The sequence below is a fragment of the Orcinus orca genome, chromosome 2, assembly GCF_937001465.1.
Source record: "Orcinus orca chromosome 2, mOrcOrc1.1, whole genome shotgun sequence".
NCBI classification, from domain to species: Eukaryota; Metazoa; Chordata; class Mammalia; order Artiodactyla; family Delphinidae; genus Orcinus; species Orcinus orca.
In genome coordinates, this window is record NC_064560.1 from 117,142,631 (window position 1) to 117,165,057 (window position 22,427).

Sequence of the window (22,427 nt, forward strand, 5' to 3'; positions counted from 1 at the left end):
AAATTAGAACCCTTGTACATTGCTTGTAGTGCAGCTGCTGTGGAAAACAGTCTGACAATTCCTCAAAAAATTAAACATAGAATTACAATATGATCCAGCAATTTCACTTCTGGGTATATACCCAAAAGAAATGAACTCAAACAGATTTTTGTTTTTTATTTATTTTATTTACTTTCGGCTGTGTTGGGTCTTCATTGCTGCACACGGGCTTTCTCTAGTTGTGGAGAGCGGGGGCTACTGTTTGCTGCGGTGTGTGGACTTCTCACCGCGGTGGCTTCTCTTGTTGTGGAGCACGGGCTCTAGGCACGCAGGCTCAGTAGTTGTGGTTCGCGGGCTCTGGAGCACAGGCTCAGTAGTTGTGGCGCATGGGCTTAGTTGCTCTGCGGCATGTGGGATCTTCCCGGGCCAGGGATCAAACCTGTGTCCCCTGCATTGGCAAGCGAATTCTTAACCACTGCACCACCAGGGAAGTCTCTCAAACATATTTGTACACCCATGTTCATAGTGGCATAATTCACAATAGCCAAAAGGTGGGAGCAGCCAAAGTGGCCATCAACAAATGAATGGTTAAACAAAATGTGGTATATACATACAATGGAATATTATTCATCCTTGAAAAGGAAGGACATTCTGACACATGCTACAATATGGATGAAACTTGAGGGTATGATGTTGAGTGAAATAAGCTAGTCACAAATGGACAAATATTATATGGTTCCTCTTGTACAAGATTCCTAAGAGTAGTCAGATTCACAAAGTAGAATGGTAGTTTCCGGGGGCAGGAGAGCGAGTGTGGAATGAGGAGTTAGTGTTTAAATGGTACAGAGTTTCAGCTTTACAAGATGAAAAAAGTCCTGGAGACTTATACGGCGGTAATGGTTGCACAATATTAATGTACTTAATGTCATAGAACTATACACTTAAAAACGGTTAAAATGGTAACTTTTATGTTAATATATATTTTATTTTATATATGTTTTACAATAAAAACAACCAACCAAAACAGAATAAAAACAAAGAAGAACATATGTCACGGGAATTTAGAGAGTCAGCAAGTCCCAAAGGTAGATGTTTTTGTTCCCCATCCAGCCCTAAGGGAGACAGGTGGGGCAAGGTATCATTTTCTTGTAGGAAAGCTTTGAGTTGAGGACCCAGGGTTGGTGTGGAAGTTCTCTGCGGGAGAGGATAACGCCCCAGGAATCCAGTCTCCTCCTAGAATCTCAGGCAGTAAGCCCCAGTTTCTTATGTGCTAATGCACATGTGCCTGTGTGCGTGTATGTGCGCACACACACAGGACAGGGCCGGGCCCTAGAGCCTGCCAAGATAAAGAGTAGGCCATGGATTAATGCACTTGCAAACCTTGAAGAGATTCTGAATTAATCTCAGGGATTATTTAGGTGACTGCAATGGCCTTCTAATCCTTTTCCTAGTTCTGTTCTTGCCCCCTTGAGCCTCTTCGCACAGCAGCCAGAGTGAGCCTTTAGATGGTAAATCAGATTGCGTTACCTCTGCTCCCAGCTCCCCAGGGGCTTCTCATCAGTGTTAGAATGAAGCCTGAAGGCCCTCCCTGGCCCTTGGGGCCCTCAATGCCTCTCTTGCATGTTCCCTACCACTCTTCCCTTGCTCACCGGGCTCCAGCCACGCCACATCAGTCCTATAATTTTTTTTTAATTGTGGTGAAATATACATAACATGAAATTTTCCATTTCAACCTTTTTTTTAGTGTACAATTCAGTGGCATTAAGTACATTTACATTGATATGCAACCATCACCACTATCCATCTCCAGAACTTTTCCATCATCCCAAACTGAAGTTCCATAACTTTAAACGTTAACTCCCTATTCTCTTCTCCCCTCAGCCCCTGGTGACTACTATTTTACCTTTCTTCTCTATGAACTTGACTATTTTATGTACCTCATACAACATGTAAATATATAGTATTTGTTTTTTTATATCTGGCTTATTTCACTTAATGTAATGTTTTCAGGTTTCATCCATTTTGTTGAATGGATCAGAATTTCCTTCCTTTTTAAGGCTGAATAATATTTCACCATATGTATATACACATTCTGTTTCTCTACTCATCTTTTGATGGACATTTGGGTTGTTTCAACCTTTTAGTTGTTGTGAATGGTGCTATTAGGAACATGAGTGTATGAATATCTGTTCGAGTCCTGCTTTCAGTTCTTTTGGGTATGTATCCCACAGTGTAATTGCTGTATCATTAAAATTCTATGTTTAATGTTTTGAGGAACTGCCATACTGCCTTCCACAGCAGCTGCACCATTGCACATTTCTACAACAAATGCTCAGTCGTTCCAGTTTCTCCACATTCTTCCCACCACTTGTTATTTTCGGTGTTTTGGATAATAACCATCCTAATGGATATGAAAGAGGCCTCCAGTGATATTTTTTCAAACTCACTTTACACATTACTGCTTCATGGCCTTTACATTTGCTAGTCCTTCTGTTTAGAACATCTCTTTCCTGGTAGTTGTATATCTCACTCCCACACCTTATTCAGATTTCCATTCAAGTATCACCCCCTACCCTCTCAAAGGCTTTCAGAAGTCGTACATCTAATTACTACACATTGTATTACATGCCCATTTGCTTACCATTGGTCTCCCCCATTAGAATGTAAAAAATCCAGGAAGGAAGAGACTTACTCTTTTATGTTTACTGCTATGTCTCTAGCACCTAGAACAATGCCTGGCCCTTGATAGGTGTTCAGTCAATCCTTGTTGAATGATTGAATATGTATTATTACTTTCTTATGCAGTCATACTTTGTGGCAAAGTGAAATTACTAGACCAAGCAAATATATTTACCAAAAGTAAATGTATTTAAAAGCTTTTTCAAAATTGTCTTTCAGAAAAGTGGTGCCATCTTATACTCCCACTGGGTAGGCAGGAGATCACCCCATCTCTCAGCTGGCAGTTCCCATCCTGGCTCTCGAAAACAGCATGCTGTGTGCCCAGTGCCTTGTGCGCACACACACACACACACACACACACACACACACACACACACACACACACACAGAGCAGGTCCCACAGTTCATTAAATGAACTTTACAGTGTTCTCCCTGCCTCTTTTGTTTTTCTCTTTCTTCATCTGTGTTTTCGAGGAGGGTAGAAACATTTCCCACAAACACCATTCGATTCCACAAACTTTTAAGTGCCTACCTACTGTGTGCCTGTCGCAGAGCCTGGTGCTAGGGATACAAATGTGAAGAGAGCAGTTCCTGGAGGGTCACCCCATCGTGTCTGTTTCCAGCCTCTGTCTCTTGCTTTTGTGGTCCATCATTTTGAAATGCAGAGGTCAAAGTTGATAATTCTAGAAGGTGATGCTTTCTAATCAGATTGTGATTTCCTAGAGAGTGTAACTCATGTAGAAAATGACAGCTCTTATAACTAATCTTAACAAGTAAGGCCAAGAGTCGTTGTTTGTTACATCTACCGTGTGTTGAGAATGGATGGAAATCATAATACAGAGCCTTGAACAATGTTGGGAATTCTAAATGTGCGTTTATAATCATCTTTGTACTTATCACCAGTGACAGTTAAGAAAGTGGACTTTAGAGGCAGACTGCCTGGATATTGGCTCCATGACTTACCTAGTTTGTGACCTTGAGCAAATATTTAACCTCTGTGTGCCTTGGCTTCCATGTTTGCGAAATGGGAATGGTGGCAGTCCCTCTTCGCCGGCCTTGTTATGAGGCTCAGTCCAGGCAAAACACTTGGCAAGGCACTTGGCACAGACTCACTACAAGTTCCCTCATGCTGTTATCATTGTTGCTCCACCTTCCTTACACTGTAAGTGCTAATGTCCAATGCACATCTCCCAAACTCATGTCTAAGTTTACCCTCCACTCCTCACACCTTCTCACTCATTCCAGTCCTCATAGACCAGTGCTGATTCACCTCACACTACACCAGTGATTCTTGACCAAGGCAGTGGTCAGGGTAGAAGGGCGGTGGGGCATCAGGTAGAACAAAATTGAGGATCAGCAGAGTTCACTATTCAGTTCAAATCTACAAATGAATGGAGTATGTCACCATGGACAAGGGACTGTGTAGGCATGGTGGGACTTCAGAGCTGAAGAAGACATCACTTCTGCTTTCTGACAGCTCACACAATATAGTACAGAATGAATTCTGAGGTAGAGTGAAAGAGATGCAATAAAAGTATATAAGGAAAATGCTGTCAGAATAAAGAGGAAGACAAGATTCATATGATTGGCAGGATCATGGAAGACTTCCCCTGAGGAGGTGTTTTTGTGCAAGACCTTGAGAAGAGAAAAGAATATATCACAGCAGGGTTAAAAGGGATCATCATGGTCATTTACTCTCTTCATTTTATAGACAGGAGCATGGAGATCCAAAGAGGCTATGGAACTTGCTAAGATCACCCAGTGAGTGAGTGTTGGGTCAGACTGGAGCCCCGGTTTAATATTCCTTCCACTGCTCTGCAGTTGACACGTGAATTTCTCTCCTGTCTATAGCAGCCTTGCCTTTCATTTGAAGCCCTTTGAAGGGTACGTAACTCACTGTATCTTGGCAGGTATTACTTGGTGAAGCTTGAAAATGCATTTTGATCAACTGTTTGAAGACTGAAGTTTTAAATGTATTTACCAGGAAAACTACCATGGAAACTTAATATTCACCTTTTCAGTTTATATTTTATTATTGCTTTAAGGAAAAGGCTGTTTTACCTGTTTGCTAGCTAATAACTTTATTTATTTTTTAAAGGGAACTTTATTTTTATTTATTTATTTTATTTATTTTTGGCTGCGTTGCGTCTCTGTTGCTGTGCGGGCTTTCTCTAGTTGTGGCCAGCGGGGGCTACTCTTCGTTGCGGTGCGTGGGCTTCTCACTGCAGTGGCTTCTCTTGTGGCAGAGCACAGGCTCTAGGCACGTGGACTTCAGTAGTTGTGGCTTGTGGGCTCTAGAGCGCAGGCTCAGTAGTTGTGGTGCACAGGCTTAGTTGCTGCGCAGCATGTGGTATCTTCCCGGACCGGGGCATGAACCTGTGTCCCCTGCGTCGGCAGGCGGACTCTCAACCACTGTGCCACCAGCGAAGCCCGGCAGGAGGATTCTTAACCACTGTGCTGCCACCAGGGAAGCCCTAATACCTTTATTTAAATCACTTATTTCTGTTATACCCTAGAATGTGATACATTGACATTGTTTCTTACAGATTTAAAAGGAATAAGTTTTTGGGCTTCCCTGGTGGTGCAGTGGTTGAGAGTCCGTGTGCTGATGCAGGGGACGCGGGTTCGTGCCCCGGTCCGGGAAGATCCCACACGCCAAAGAGTGGCTGGGCCCGTGAGCCATGGCCGCTGAGCCTGTGCGTCCGGAGCCTGTGCTCCGCAACGGGAGAGACCACAACAGTGAGAGGCCCTTGTACAGCAAAAAAAAAAAAAAAAGGAATAAGTTTTTGAGGACAGAGAAGGACTTGAAGGAATGGCATGAAGGGGTAGAAGTCAAAGTGCCTGGCATGACAAGGAATAGGACATTGCCTAGGGTCTGTTGAGGGTGTGGCAGGAGTTGAATCTGAAAAATGTGGTATCTCTGGGCCTCTAGGCCCTAGGGTGGTTGGACTTGATTCTGTGGGCATCTGGGGGCCATTTCTGGATTTGAGGTGAGCCTAACTCAGTCCACGGTCTCCAATGGGAGCCTTTCTCAAAGCCTCTTACCTCCAGACCAGGCACTGAGGCCTCAGGGTTGGGCAGTGAGCCTGGTTTCACTTGACAGCTGTCGTTCATTCACCAAGGGCCTGACCAGCGCTGGGTGGGACCAGGAGCCAGGCCTCCAAGTCCTCTCTGTACCTCTCTGATGGTTAACTCATTCCTGGGTTTGTCTGTCTGGCTGAAACTCTGAATTTTTGAAGTTCCTTGGCTGCCTGTTAAGTCAAAAGGAATGATTCATTTGTGTTTGTAAGCTGTAAGCTATTCATTAGCATTCAAGATAATACCTCATATTTACATGACACCAAAGTGCTTTCACATAAATTGTCTCATTTGATGTGATCTTCAAAACAAGCCTGTGAGGACTTCCCTGGTGGTGCAGTGGTTAAGAATCCTCCTACCAGTGCAGGGCACATGGGTTCGAGCCCGGTCCAGGAAGATCCCACATGCCACGGAGCAGCTAAGCCCAGGCACCACAACTACTGAGCTGGCGCTCTAGAGCCTGCTCGCCACAACTACTGAGCCTGTGTGCTGCAACTACTGAAGCCCACGCACCTAGAGCCTGTGCTCTGCAGCAAGAGAAGCCACCGCAATGAGAAGCCCGCGCACTGCAACGAAGAGTAGCCCCCGCTCACCACAGCTAGAGAAAGGCCACATGCAGCAACAAAGACCCATCCCAGCCAAAAATAAATAAATAAATAAAATATTTTAAAAAAAAAGAATACATAAGAATCTAGCGCTTCTCTGGTGGCGCAGTGGTTGAGAGTCCGCCTCCCGATGCAGGGGACACGGGTTCGTGCCCCGGTCCAGGCAGATCCCACATGCCACGGAGCGGCTGGGCCCGTGAGCCATGGCTGCTGAGCCTGCACGTCCGGAGCCTATGCTCCGCAACGGGAGAGGCCACAACAATGAGAGGCCCGCGTACCACAAAAAAAAAAAAAAAAAGAATCTGTAACTTAAAAAAAAAACAACAATAGTGTGGGTCTTCCCTGGTGGCGCAGTGGTTACCAATCCGCCTGCCAATGCAGGGGACACGGGTTCCAGCCCTGGTCCGGAAAGATCCCACATGCTGTGGAGCAGCTAAGCCCATGTGCCACAACTACTGAGCCTGCGCTCTAGAGCCTGTGAGCCACAACTACTGACCCCGTGTGCCACAACTACTGAAGCCCACGCACCTAGAGCCCATGCTCCGCAGCAATAGCAGCCACCACAGTGAGAAGCCCACGCACCACAACAAAGAGTAGACCACGCTCGCTGCAACTAGAGAAAGCCTGTGCGCAGCAACGAAGACCCAGCACAGCCAAAAATAAATTAATTAATTTAAAAAAAAACAAGAGTGTGAGGTACGCAAGGACTATTAGCTCCAATTTATAGATGAGAAGAGCGACACTGACAGAGTTTGATTTGCCCAGCATAAGGTGGTTAGTAAATGCAGAGCGCCTACCCAAACCTGCATTTTCTACTCCTATTTCAGAGCTGTTTTCCATGACTCACACCTCAGGAGCAATTAGGGTAACAAGATATGGGTCTGCGAGCCCCAGAAAGCCTTGTGTTCCCATCTGTGACACAGATAGAGATTTGACTCTGTGGGTAAAGCTGCACGACCTGGGTGAGCTCAAAGGGTATTAAGCCGACCCGGACAACTTGAGGAAGTATGTTAAAATTTGTGTTAAAACTACCACAGTGGAGTTTTCATTTCAGCTAAGGTAGAATTCAAAATATTCTCCATTTGCATAGCTGCTTTCCCTATTTTTGCTGTTCCTGAATACTGTTATTTGGTTATTATTATTTTTCTTTAAATTGACTCACTTGTTTTTACTAATATAATTTGTTTATAAAGGAAACCAGTGTGTTAAGGGGAAAAAAGAATGAGATGTAGGGAGTACCAGGGCCCAGAGAGAAAGAGTTCTGCACCTGGGCAGAGGAGAGTGGCTTTGGGGGTAGGGACCCAGGTCTACAGGGGTTAAGAGTGACAGCAGGCTGTGGGGAGAGGTGAGGGGCCGCCAGACCCAGGGTATCTGACAGATCTGAGGGGTGGGAATCTCCAACCTGATAGAAGAATGCAGGTGAGGATTTTGGAGTCTCAGCATGATGTAAGCCTGCTTAGGGTAAGGGTGGGAGGGAGAGGCGGGGCCTGAGAGAAGGGGGCATCGGAGGAGGAGGAGGGCTGTAGACTGTGCGCCCGGTTGATAGCTGGCTTGGGGAAGTGGGCTGAGAAGGAGGGCAGGGAAGGGGTTGAGGCCCAGGAAGGGATACTGGGAGTGCTAAAGGGGGACCCAGAGGTGAGAGCCCGAGGGGTACGAGGACCAGAAGAGTGACCTCAGGGATGGGCTGGGGATCCAGATCCTTTAGGGTGCATAGGGGCAACATATGGGGAGAAGCAGCCCAGGCCCTGTGCATGGTCTCAGTTGGTTCAGGCTGCACAGGTCACTGTCCTGAGTCTGGACTGTGGGCCGTGGTTAGCAGACTACAAGAGATGTTGGTGTGAGGTCCGGGTGTCCCCAGCATCTCATTACCACCAGCAGGCCCACATTTTGGGAATGTTGAACTAAGCGTGCTGGTCTGAGGGGTGGCTGGCACCCTGCTTGCTCAGAGCCTTTGGAGCAGTCTGGTTTCCGCAGGAATTTGGGAATTTCTATGTAGTGCTGTTGCAGTGTGGACCACAGGCTGTAAGGAATGAAAGTGGCCAATCTTTTAGGCAGAGGGGACTTCCAGGTAAGTGCCTAGAGCTCTGTGGTTTACTTCCTGCCTATGACATCAGGCAGTCACATAACCTCTGGTGGTGTGGCTAGTACAGGGTTGGGGAACTGTCTGCCTCCCCCAGGCTTAGGGAACTGTCTGCCTCCCCCAGGCTTAGGGAACTGTCTGCCTCCCCCAGGCTTAGGGAGAAATTACTGCCCAGGCCTAGATTACTGACTGTTCCCATTCCTGGAACCGGGCCTGTAGTGGCTTCCTAGCTGATTCACTGGAATGGTTTGTTCATTCAGTACCTGTTGTCACATAGAGTGACCTCCCTGTGTGCCCTCCGTATCTGAGTCTGACCTACGAGTCTGGCTTTTGAGAACTGGGCTTAATTACTTGTACTGCTTACTTGGCTCCAAGTTTTATTATAAGAAAGGATAGCAGCCTTTTAAAAAATAATGATCTCTTCTATGTAGGGCACTTTTCTTTTAAGTTTAATGGTGGCTATTTTATATTTATTGGACCCCTTAGTGCTTGGCTTTTTTGTGTGAGTCAGGAGTTCATTCCTTATAAGAGGTGAAACTGAAGGCAGGTGGATTGTCAGAGGCCCTGTTGTGTGCCTGGCGCCAAGCAGTGGAGATGGCGGGAGACCCAGCTCCAGGCTCCTTTCCCTGCTCTGGGCTCAGGTTGCTGTGAGTGGCGAAATCAGTTATGGAGCTCCGGGAAGGGCTGAGTGGGTGGCTGCTAATTCATGACTCATTATTCGCCTCTGTGATGTGGGCTCTGGGGGGATAACATTTAGTTCCCACTGCAGTTCTCTTATCAGTCTGCGGTAGTGATTTCTTCCCTTTTCCAGGTTTAGTTTCTCAAAAGGAAGTGTTAGCAGGTAGAAGGGGAAATTATGAAATAGTGTGGGAAGGTCTCCTAGGGTTGGGATAGCACCCACTTCCTTCTGCTCTTCAATAGGCCTGAAGTAATTGACATAGTTGAGGCTTCCTAATTGTGTTTGGTTGAGAACAAATGGACATGTGCCCCTTTCATTCAATAGATGTTTACTGTGTGCCTACTGAGTACCAGGTGCTGTCCAGTGCACAGTTCTGGCCCCTGGGGATAGGCAAAACTCCCTGCCCCCTAAAGCACATTCCCTTTATTCGTAAGAACCCCCATAATTTCCTATACCTGTATTCCCTCATTTGAGGCACAATCATAACCAGTTTATCTGTTTTTCCAGACCATACCAGAAAAGAAACAGCAGATTATAAGCACTTCCAGAGACAGGCTGGCATCTGGCACAGTCTAGTAGAGGCTGACTGGGGAGGAGATAGAGAAACTATAAAAAGAGTAGAATTTAAGATCATTACCACCTAAGGAAGCGTAGGGAAAGCCTGACTCTGCCCTCAGTAGCATCTGAACATGTACTGTTCAGTAGTTTCTGTTCTGAATGATGATCCTGAGATATGGCAGACAGATTAAATTCAAGTAGTGTCCTAGGATGGGGAAAGGGAGTAATATTTTAGAAAGACATCAGGAGGAAGACCACACTTCTGCAAATTGGAGTTTAAAGTCCTCGTGGAGCTTATGTTCATCTGAGATCTCTGTTATTCTGGGGCTGAGCCTTGGAGACAGCCTGGTCCTCTGAAAAACCATGGTCTGGGCAGGGGGCATTGGGTGAGAGGCCCCTCAACTGTCACCTAGCTCTTTTCTGTGAAGTCTCAGGAAATGCAAATGAATGTTTCCAAGTGCTAGGGAAACCTGGGGATTTAGGAGAAACCTATAGGTAAGGAAGGAAAACTGCAAGTGTTAAGACAATTCAGTAGCTTTTGGCACCTTCCAGTGGCTGCTTCAACCTTGCCTAGGTGTCCCAGCACTTGCAGACTCGGTTTCATAGAGGAGCTGCCAACCCGAATGCCTGGGATTAGATGGTCCTGTCTTTCTCTCACATCATTACATGTAGGGTCCTACTGTTTCTTTGTTCTTCTGAAAGTTCCTCTTCCTTCCCAACTTATCATAGTTAAGAAAAATATTGTTGCATCTTTTTGCCCTGAATCCAGCCTCTTGAGCTGCTAGCTAATAAGGTAGAATATTTCATAATAAACAATACCGACACGGAAGCTTTTCAAAGGCCTGCTGTAGGAGAGTTGTGTTTACATGATGAGAAATTCTTCAGGCACCAGTCACTCCAGGAGGGCTGGGCAAAGCTGGGAGTCTTATTTGTAACACAAAACACCAAACTCCAGGCCAACCGGTTCAAAGTCAGAACTGGCCTTCAAGGCTAAAACCTAGCAGTGGGCTTTGCCCAGGGCAGGCTTAGCAGCTGACCATAGTAATAACTAGTGAATCAGGACAGACACACTTGGCCAGCATTCTTAGGCCAGCTGGGTTTTGGTTCATGGCCACTCTGGAAGATCTCAGGCTACTTACCCATACCCCCTACACTTTGAATGAGAGTAGTTCAGAGCCCCTGGGGGCTAACCAAGGATAGAATTTTAGAACTGCCCCCAGCAGACCTGAAACCAGCCTTGTTGTACACCTCAAGAATTCATACTGGACTCACCTGGGCCCATTGTGGACCCATGTCCATCCCTGGAGTTCCTGTCAGGTTGGCATTGTCCTGGGCTGGTGTCACAATTTACCTCCCTCTCGGGAGTGGATAAACAAGAGGTTTGGACCTTATATTGAGTGCCTGGTTTTTGTTAGGTACTTCACATGGGTTATTTTCTTTAATCCTCACAACAGCCCTATGTGTATGGGATACTTCCCACACTTCATAGTTGAAGAACCTAAGGCTGAGTGAGATCCAGTAATTTGCCCAAGGTCACACTAGTAGTATGCGGAAGATTCAAAATTTGAAAACACATGTTAGACTCCAGAGCCTTCTTTCTTTCCGTGAACCATGCTACTTCCTAGCTTAGAATAGTTGAAAGAAGCTCAACATCCCTGGTTTTTTGCTTTTTTATTTTTAAAAATAAATTTGTTATTTATTTTTGGCTGTGTTGGGTCTTTGTTGCTGCACACAGGCTTTCTTTAGTTGGCGCAAGCGGGGTCTACTCTTTGTTGTGGTGTACGGGCTCCTCATTTCTGTGGCATCTCTTGTTGCAGAGCACGGGCTCTAGGTGCTGGGGCTTCAGTAGTTGTGGCACGCGGGCTTCAGTAGCTGTGGCTCATGGGCCCTAGAGCACAGGCTCAGTAGTTGTGGTGCACGAGCTTAGTTGCTCCACGGCATGTGGGATCTTCCCGGACCAGGACTCGAACCCATGTCCGCTGCATTGGCAGGCGGATTCTTAACCACTGCGCCACCAGGGAAGTCCCCTGTTTTTCTAGATATAATTGACATATAACATATTAGTTTCAGGTATACAACATAATGATTCGATATGTTTGATGTATATATTGTGAAATGATGAGCATAATAAGTCTAAGTAAATTACACCCATCACTGTTCATAGTTAAAATTTGTTTTTTCTTGTGATAAGAACTTTTAAGATCTACTCTCTTAGTAACTTTCAAATAAACAGTACAGTATTAAGTGTAGTTGCCATGCTGTACATTACATCCCTATGGCTTATATATTTCATAACTGGGAGTCTGTACATTTTGACATTTTGCTCCCCCCACCCTCCCCCAACTGCCTGCCTCTAGCAACCACCAATCTGTTCTCTGTATCTATGAGTTGTTACTTGTTTGTTTGTTTTTTAGATTCCACATGTAAATAAGATCATATGATATTTGTCTTTCTCTGTCTGACTCATTTCACTCAGCATAATGCCCTCAAGGTCCATCCATATTGTCTAATGGAAAGATTTCCTTTTTTATGGCTGAATGAGTATATCTGTCTATCTGTGTGTATATGTGTGTGTGTGTGTGTATGTATATGTATAATCTCACATCTTCTTTATCCATTCACCCATCAGTAGACACTTAGGTTGTTTCCATGTCTTGGCTACTGTAAATAATGCTGCATTGAACATGGGGGTGCATTATATTTTCAAGTTAGTGTTTTCATTTCTTTTGGATAAATACCCACAAGTGGAATTGCTGGATCATTTGGTAGTTCTGTTTTTTATTTTAAAATATTTATTTATTTATTTATTTATTTAGGCCATGCCGTGCGGCTTGTGGGATCTTAATTCCATGACCAGGGATCCATCCAGGCCTTTGGCAGTGAAGGTTCAGAGTTCTAACCACTGGACTGTCAGGGAATTCCCAGTAGTTCTATTTTTAATTTTTTGAGGAATCTCTATACAGTTTTTCATAGTGGCTGCACTAATAGTGCACGTGAGTTCCCTGTTCTCCACATCCTTACCAACACTTACTCTTGTCTTTTTGGTAAGGTAGTATCTTGTTGTGATTTTGATTTGCATTTGCCTGATGGATAGTGATGTTGAGCACCTTTTCATGTACCTGTTGGCCATCTGTATATCTTCTTTGGAAAAATGTCTGTTCAGATCCTCTGCCCATTTATTAATCAGATTGGGTTTTTTGTTGTTTGTTTGTAGGTTGTTTTTTGTTTTTGGGGTTTTTTGTTTGTTTGTTTGCTATTGAATTGTATGAGTTCTTTCTATATTTTGGATATTAACTCCTTATCAGATATATGATTTGCAAATATTTACTCCCATTCCATAGTTTGCCTTTTCATTTTGTTGATGGTTTCCTTTGCTGTGCAGAAGCTTTTTAGTTTGATGTAGTCCCACTTGTTTATTTTTTGCATTTGTTGCTTTTGCTCTCAAATCCAAAAAAAAAAAAATCATTGCCAGGACCAATGTTAAGGAGCTTACTCCCTATGTTTTCTTTTTGGAGTTTTATAATTTCCGGTCTTACTTTCAAGTCTTTAATCCATTTTGAGTTAATTTTTGTGTATGGGTAAGATAGCAATCCAGTTTCATTCTTTTGCATGTGGCAAAATGCAAAATGGGGAATGCAATTTCCCCAACACCATTTTTTATTTTTTAAAATTTTATTGGGGAAAATTTTTTTATTGGAGTATAGCTGATTTACAATGTTGTGTTAGTTTCAGGTGTACAGCAAAGTGATTCAGTTATACATATACATATATTCATTCTTCTTCAGATTCTTTACCCATGTAGGTTATTACAGAATACTGAGTAGAGTTCCCTGTGCTATACAGTAGGTCCTTGTTGGTTATCTGTTTTATATACAGCAGTGTGTGTATGTTAATCCCAAGCTCCTAATTTATCCCTCCCCTCCCCGCAACACCATTTATTGAAGAGACTGTTCTTTTCCCATTGCATATTCTTGGCCTCTTTGTCCTTTCCCCATTACATAGTCTTGGCTCCTTTGTTGTAAATTAATTGACTGTATATGTGGGTTTATTTCTGGGCTGTTCTGTTCCATTGATCAAGGTGTCTGTTTCTATGCCAATACCATACAGTTTTGATTACTGTAACTTCGTAAATAGTTTGAAATCAGGACATATGATGCCTCTAGCTTTGTTCTTCTTTCTCAAGATTGCTTTGTCTATTTGGGGTCTTTTGTGGGTCCATACAAATTTTAGGATTTTTTTTTTTCCTGTGAAAATGCCATTGGAATTTTGATAGGGATTGCATTGAATCCATAGATTGCTTTGGGTAGTAAAGACATTTAAACAATATTAATTCTTCCACACCATGAGCATGGAATATCTTTCCTCTTATTTGGTCTTCTTCAACTTCTTTAATCATTGTCTTTTTGTTTTCAGTGTACAAATCTTTCACCTCCTTGGCTAAATTTATTTTTAGGTATTTTATTCTTTTTGATGAAATTGTAAATGGGATTGTTTTCTTAATTTCTCTTTCTGATCATCCATTATTAGTGCCTAGAAATGCACTATGTGTATTGATTTTGTATCCTGCCACTTTACTGAATTCTTTTATTCTAACATTTTTTTTGGTGGACTCTTTAGGGTTTTCTATATATATAATATGTCATCTGCAAATAATGACAGCTTTACTTCTTCCTTTTTGATTTGGATGCCTTTTATTTCTTTTCCTTGCCTAATTGCTCTGGCTAGAACTTCCAGTACTATGGTGAATGAAAGAGGGTAGAGTAGGCATCCTTGTCTTGTTCCTGATTCTTAGAGGCAAAGCTTTCAGCTTTTCACCATGGAGCATGATATTAGCTGTGGACTTGTCATATATGGCCTTTATTAAGTTGAAGTATATTCCCTCTATACCCACTTTGTTGAGAGTTTTTATAAATGGATGTTGAATTTTGTCAAATGCCTTTCTGCATCTCTTGAGATGATCATAAGATGTCTATCTTTCATTTTGTTAATATAGTGTTTCACATTAATTGATTTGTGGATGTTGAACTATCCTTGCATCCCTAGAATAAATCCCACTTGATCATTATGTATGATCCTTTAATGTACATATTATTGTTTAATTCTGTTTGCTAATATTTTGTTGACAATTTTTGCATCAGTGTTCATTATGGGTGTTGGCCTATAATTTTCTTTTCTTGTGGCATCCTTGTCTGGTTTTGGTATCAGGGCAATAATGCTGGCCTTGCAAAGATAGTTTGGAAATGTGTCCTCCTCTTCTATTCTTTGCAAGAGTGAGAAGGATTAGTATTAATTCTTCTTTATTTTTTTTTTAACTTTTAAAAATTTATTTAAACAAAATTTTTTTAAATTTTAGGCTGTGTTCGGTCTTCATTGCTGTGCGCAGGCTTTCTTTAGTTGTGGTGAGTGGGGGCTACTCTTCGTTGCAGTGTGCGGGCTTCCCATTGAGGTAGCTTCTCTTGTGGAACATGGGCTCTAGGCACACAGGCTTCAGTAGTTGTGGCATACGGGCTCAGTAGTTGTGGCTCGCAGGCTCTAGAGTGCAGGCTTAGTAGTTTTGGTGCACGGGCTTAGCTGCTCTGCGGCATGTGGCATCTTCCTGGACCAGAGATTGAATCCATGTCCCCTGCATTGGCAGGCGGATTCTTAACCACTGCGCCACCAGGGAAGTCCCTAATTCTTCTTTAAATGTTTGGTAGAATTCACCAGTGAAGCTGTCTGGTCCTGAACTTTTGTTTATTAGGAGATTTTTATTTACTGATTCAACCTCCTTACTGGCAATTGGTCTGTTCAGATTTTATGTTTCTTCATTATTCAGTCTTGGTAGGTTGTATGTTTCTGTGAATTTATCCATTTCTTCTAGGTTGTCCAATTTTTTGGCATATAATTGTTCAGAGTAGTCTCATGATCCTTTGTATTTCTATGATATCAATTATAATGGCTCATCTTTCATTTCTAATTTTATTTATTTGAGTCCTCTCTTTTTTCTTGGGGAGTCTAGCTAAAAGTTCATCTGTCTTATCTTTTCAAAAAAAAAAAAAGATCTTGCTTTCATTGATCTTTCTTTGAACCATTGGTTGTTTGGTAGCATGTTGTTTAATCTCCACATATTTGAATTTTCCAGTTCCCTTCTTGTAATTGATTTCTAGTTTCATGCCATTGTGGTCAGAAAAGATGCTCGATACGATTTCAGTCTTCTTAAATTTATTGACTTGTTTTGTGGCCTAATATATGATCTGTCCTGCAGAATGTTCCATGTGTGCTTAAGAAGAATGTGTATTCTGTTGCTTTTTTTTTCTTTTAATTTATTTTATTTATTTATTTTTGACTGCATTGGGTCTTTGTTGCTGTGTGCAGGCTTCCTCTAGTTGCAGCGAGTGGGGGCTACTCTGTTGCGGTGCATGGGCTTCTCATTGCAGTGACTTCTCTTGTTGCACAGCACGGGCTCTAGGCATGCAGGTTTCAGTAGTTGTAGCATGCAGGCTCAGTAGTTTTGGCTCACGTGCTCTAGAGTGCAGGCTCAGTAGTTGTGGCGCATGGGCTTATTTGCTCCGTGGCATGTGGGATCTTCCCGGACCAGGGCTCAATCCTGTGTCCCCTGCATTGACAGGTGGATTCTTAACCACTATGCCACCAGGGAAGCCCCTATTCTGTTGCTTTTGGGTGGAGTGTTATATGTATGTCTGTTAAGTCCATCTGAACTAATGTGTCATTTAAGGCCAATGTTTCCTTATTGATATGCTGTCTGGATGATCTATCCATTGACAAAAGAGGGGTATTAAAATCCTCTACTATCATTGTATTGCTGTCTATGCTTCCCTTTAGGTCTGTTAATATTTGCTTTATATATTTCGGTGCTACTGTGTTGCGTGCATAAATATTTACAAATGTTATATCCTCTTGATGGGTTGACTCCTTTATCATTATGTAATGACCTTCTTTGTCTCTTATTACAGTCTTTGTCTTAAAGCCCATTTTGTCTGATATAAGTATAGCTGCCCCAGCTTTTTTTGGTTTTCATTTGCATGAAATATCTTTTTCCATCCCTTCACTTTCAGTCTGTGTGTGTCCTTACATCTGAAGTGAGTCTCTCTTTTTTTTTTTTGCGGTACGCAGGCCTCTCACCGTTGTGGCCTCTCCCGCTGCGGAGCACAGGCTCCGGACGTGCAGGCTCAGTGGCCATGGCTCACGGGCCCAGCCGCTCTGCGGCATGTGGGATCCTCCCGGACCAGGGCACGAACCCGCATCCCCTGCATCGGCGGGCGGACTCCCAACCACTGCACCACCAGGGAAGCCCCTGAAGTGAGTCTCTTGTAGGCAGCATATAGAGGGGTCTTGTGGTTTGTTTGTTTGTTTTTGGCTGCATCGGATCTTAGTTGTGGCATGCAGGATCTTCATTGAGGCATGGGGGATCTTTCGTTGCAGCGTGCAGCCTTTTTGTTGTGGTGCGTGGGCTTCTCTGTAGTTGTGGCATGTGGATTTTCTCTTCTCTAGTTGTGGCGTGCAGGCTCCAGGGCAGGTGGGCTCTGTAGTTGTGGCATGCAGTTCCAGAGAGTGTGGGCTCTGTAGTGTGTGGCACGCAGGATTTGGTTGAGGCGCATAAGCTCAGTAGTTGTGGCACTCGGGCTTAGTTGCCCGGCAGCATGTGAGATCTTAGTTCTCTGACCAGGGATTGAACCTGCGTCCCCTGCATTGTAAGGCAGATTCTTTACCACTGGACCACCTGGGAAGTCCCAGCCACTCTGTCTTTTTTTTTTTTTTTTGTGATACCCGGGCCTCTCACTGTTGTGGCCTCTCCCGCCTCAGAGCACAGGCTCCAGACGCGCAGGCCCAGCGGCCATGGCTCACAGGCCCAGCCGCTCCACGTCATGCGGGATCCTCCCAGACCGGGGCACGAACCCGTGTCCCCTGCATCGGCAGGCGGACTCTCAACCACTGCGCCACCAGGGAAGCCCGGCAGGCGGATTCTTAACCACTGCGCCACCAGGGAAATCCCTCATGTTTTTCTTTTTAATTAATTTTTATTGGAGTATAGTTGCTTTACAATGTTGTGTTAGTTTCTTGCTGTACAGCAAAGCGAATCAGTCATACATATACATATATCCACTCTCTTTTAGATTTCCTTCCCATTTAGGTCACCACAGAGCATTGAGTAGAGTTCCCTGTGCTACACAGTAGGTTCTCATTAGTTATTTGTTTTATACGTAGTAGTGTATATATGTCAGTCTCAATCTCCCAATTTATCCCACCCTTCCTTTCCCCACTTGGTAACCATAAGTTTATTCCCTACATCTGTGACTCTATTTCTGCTTTGCAAATAAATTAATCTCTACCATTTTTCTAGATTCCACATACAAGTGATATTATACGATATTTGTTTTTCTCTTTCTGACTTACTTCAGTATATACAACAATCTCTAGGTCCATCCACATCTCTGCAAATGGCACTATTTCATTCCTTTTATGGCTGAGTAATATTCCATTGTGTATATGTACCACATGTTCTTTAGCCGTTCCTCTGTCGATGCACATTTAGGTTGTTTCTGTGTCCTGGCTATTGTAAATAGTGCTGCAATGAACATCGGGGTGCATGCATCCTTTCGAATTATGGTTTTCTCTGGATATATGCCTAGGAGTGGGATTGCTGGGTCATATGGTAGCTCTATTTTTAGTTTTTTAAGGAGCCTCCATATTGTTCTCCATAGTGGTTGTACCAATTTACATTCTTACCAACAGTGTAGGAGGGTTCCCTTTTCTCCACACCCTCTCCAGCATTTATTGTTTGTAGATTTTTTTATGATGGCCATTTTGACCAATGTGAGGTGATACCTCATTGTAGTTTTGATTTGCATTTCTCTAACAACTAGTGATGCTGAGCATTTTTTCATGTGTTTGTTGGCTATCTGTATGTCTTCTTTGGAGAAATGTCTATGTAGGTCTTCTGCCCGTTTTTTGATTGGGTCATTTGTTTTTTTGATATTGAGCTGCATGAGCTGTTTGTATATTTTGGAGATTAATCCCTTGTCAGTTGCTTCATTTGCAAATATTTTCTCCCATTCTGAGGGTTTTCTTTTCATTTTGTTTATTGTTTCCTTTGCTGTGCACATTTTTCTTGTTATTAACCATTTATATTCTATGAATTGTTTCTTCATGTTCTTTCTGTTTTCTTGTTGTTTGTCTTTTTCTTGCTTGTCTTTTTCTGCATGATTTCTTTGCATAGTGAAGACTGTGTTGTGTGTCATATTTCATGCACATACTTCTCTCTGTTATCATATCCCTCATCTTTTAATTTTGTCTATGATTTTTTACTTAGAGAAATTAAAATTTTTTCATTTGTAAATTCATTCATTTTGTATAAGTATGCATGTGTGTGTGCATGCATGTGTGATTCCTTCCCTTGTTTTAATGCTTAGGAATTTCTTCCCCATCCTAAAAGCAGATTAAAAGTCCCATCATTTTCTTTCTTTACCATCATTTTCTTTCTTTAGGTTCTTTTAGTTTCTTTTTTTGTATTTAGTTTTTTTATCTATCTGGAATTATTTTGGTATAGGGTTTGAGATGAAGAGCTAAAACCTTTTTTTTTTCACTCAGTGTATTGGATTTTAGTAATACTTTTTACTATACATTGAATTTTTACATTTATTACTATTTGTTTCTTGGCCATGCTTATATGTTCCATTAATCTTGCCTTTGTGCTTTACAATAAACTTTGATTAGGTCACAGAGAACTTTGAGGTTCAAGTTCTTTGGGCTTGGAGACCCCAAATGCCTCCTCAGTCATTCATCCTGGTTCATTACTTTTGAACTCAGAAGGCTCTCCACATCTCGCCCTGCTCATATGCACTGTGGGGCTTTCCCTTCTAATTGTTCTACTCTGTGTTTTATGAATTACACATACCTTATGAATCACGTTAACTTTCTTGTACTTTCAGTATCATACCTGAGTTAACTTTAATCTTTTTCTCCTCTTCTCAGCCCAGTTTGCATTTCTTTGCCTACATGTATGCTCTCATTCCCTAGCATTTCTTCACCCCAAGTTTGTGTGTTAAAACTTGTTGGTATGAATTTATTCTTTTCCTGGTTTTCTTCTATTACTTTTCTTTGGTTGAATTTTTTTTTTAATTAACCAAAATATTCTTTGACAAAAACATTATTTTTATTCCCATGTTTTATTGCAACCATGTCTCTCCTTTTTCATGTCTTTTTCTGTTCTCAGTACTTATTCCTCAGTAAAGGAAAACATATTTCTTCTCTAAGCTTGTCTGGGGCTTGAAGAGAATTTGGGCTGTTCCACATCCTCTGTCTTGAATACCCTTTCTGGCCCTGCTTGGAGAACTGTTACTCACCTTTCAGATCCAGCTCAGATATTGCCTCCTCTGTGAGGCCCTCAGGGCTAAAATTAGCCATTCTTTTCTCTTTGTTTCCATTCTTAGGGCCCTCTCTTACAGGCATCTTACAACCTCAGTGTAATTCATTGTTTTCATAGCCATCTTCCTTGCTAAGCAGTGTCCCTCCTCTTCAGTGTCAGGGAAATTCCTGATTTTCCTCTGTATCCCCAGCTCCAGCTCAGCCCCTCCATATCCTAGCTGCTCCATGAGTGGACCTGGGAGGTAGGGTAGATTCGGTGCTGTACTGAAGGGCTGTAGGAGAGCTCCCCTCCTACCCTTAGACATTCCTCTCTAAAAATGAATACCAGCCTGACCTTGACTTTCTGGCCTCACCTCTCCCCCTACTCATGAGACTGGTAAATTTTTCCAATAGGTTCTTGAAACACAGAATGTTCAACCCCTTACACCTTTAAAGGGTGATTTGGAAATGGAGGCCCAGTCAGGCCTTGAGGGAATAGGGGTCCAGGATACATCAAATTGATTGGGGCAGTTGTGTTTGGTTGTAGATGTTGGGAGTGTGGGAGGCTGGAGGGGTGGGGGTAAGATGGGGGTCCACCCAGACAGGGAGTGAGGTGACCTAGGTCCAGTTGTACTATTGCTTCAAATAAAGTTTGTTGAGACAGTTAAAGACATATGTCAAAGGAACACATTCTGGAAAGAGAATTGATAAGGAAGCAAATTAATATATGTAGAGTATTTCCCATTATTATATAATTAGTTTTTTGTTTGAACAGTTTTGTTTTCCTGTTTAAGTGAAAAAAAAAAAACAATCTTCTGATATGGAACATATAAAATGAATTATAAAACACAAAACAAGGGCTTCCCTGGTGGCGCAGTGGTTGAGAGTCCGCCTGCCGATGCAGGGGACCATGGGTTCGTGCCCCGGTCCGGGAAGATCCCACGTGCCGCGGAGCGGCTGGGCCCGTGAGCCATGGCTGCTGAGCCTGCGCGTCTGGAGCCTGTGCTCCGCAACGGGAGAGGCCACAACAGTGAGGCCCGCGTACCGCAAAAAAAAAAAAAAAAAAAAAAAAGAGTAAAGATGACATTCCAAGTGTGAGACTATATATAAAACTATCACCTCCCCTTCCCTTATTATTATTTCTTAATAGTGAAAAAAGCTAGATTTTGTTATTGTTGTCATTTCTTTTTAATGGTGAAGACCTAAGTTGGGGTGGGAGGTGAACATAGGCGGGCAGTTGGGAAGGTTGGGGAGCAGGGAAGCACATCTACACCCTCTCTGCTCAAAGCCTGTCCTGGGAGTGGTTCCTGCTTCCTCAGGCTCAGCCAGGAGAGCTAGATGGGCTTGGTTGCCCTGCCAGGTGAAGGTGTGTTTCTAGGCGTGGCCCAGCAGGTGGCAGCACACCCCAGAGGTCCTGGGCTAGGTGGCTCCTGGCCCTCCTTAGCTCTGGAGGTGGGAGTAGAGTTAGGCACCTGCCCGCAGGCCCTTCCCTGGGGGTGCTGGCTGCTTGCCTCGAAGCCCCTTATTTAGCACACTTTGGATAGAAGTGTTTATTGGTTCCCTCTGGGAAGCCTGGGAAGCCAGTCTTCTTAGCTACTGGTAGAGGTTCTGGTCTAGAGGCTCCTCCTCCCAGGAGGTTTGAGCAGTAGGTAAGGTGTGCAGGCAGAACTGAGAGCAAGGCCTCAGGAAGCAGAGGGTAGCTTCTGGGATTTTGTGCTCTGCCTTCCCTTATGTGTGGGGAATATATAAAAGAGAATCTTGGTGGCTATGTTTGCTTATTTTTGCTAATTTTTACTAATATAAGAAATAAAACATTTTCTTTTTAATACAGAGAGGTGCAAAGATAAAAACTAAAAAAGGACCATAGCCTTGCCACCAGGATAACCCCTGTTATCAATAAAAAAGATAATAAAGTAAGACGTGTTTAAGGTTTGAAAATTTGAACTACAGAAAAGTATAAAATGAGAAGTAAATGTTTCCTTCCCCTCCACTTTCAGCTTCTTTCCAAAGGAAACCACAAGTTTATGATTGCTTTGAGGAAAGAAGAGAAAACAAGGGCTGTGCACATGCCCGAGTGTCTCTAACTATTTACATTTCTTTTATTTTCTTATTTTCGACCCCAAAATGATCATTGTATATACTAAGCCTTGTTTTTTTCATGCACCATACCTTGAAGATATTTCTTTCTTTTTCTTAAGTTGAGGTATAATTGGCACATTTTGTACAACATAATGCTTTGCTATTTGTTACCATACATTGTTATGATTTTTTTTTCTTGTGATGAGGACTTGAAGATCTTTCTAGAAAGCACATACAGACTTCAGTCTATGGTAATTTTTTTAATGGGTCTCCGTTGTTGGAGATTTTGGTTGGCTCCACTTTGGGGCTAATATAAACTATGTTTTAGTGGACATCCTTGCATATT

At 43.0% G+C, this 22,427-nt stretch overlaps 1 protein-coding gene across 2 annotated transcripts in view; it reads left to right on the forward strand.

The window, feature by feature from the left end:
• DNAJC17 (DnaJ heat shock protein family (Hsp40) member C17) overlaps positions 1 to 22,427 on the forward strand; it is a 39,007-nt gene that overhangs the window by 3,539 nt on the left and 13,041 nt on the right. The window lies entirely within an intron of this gene.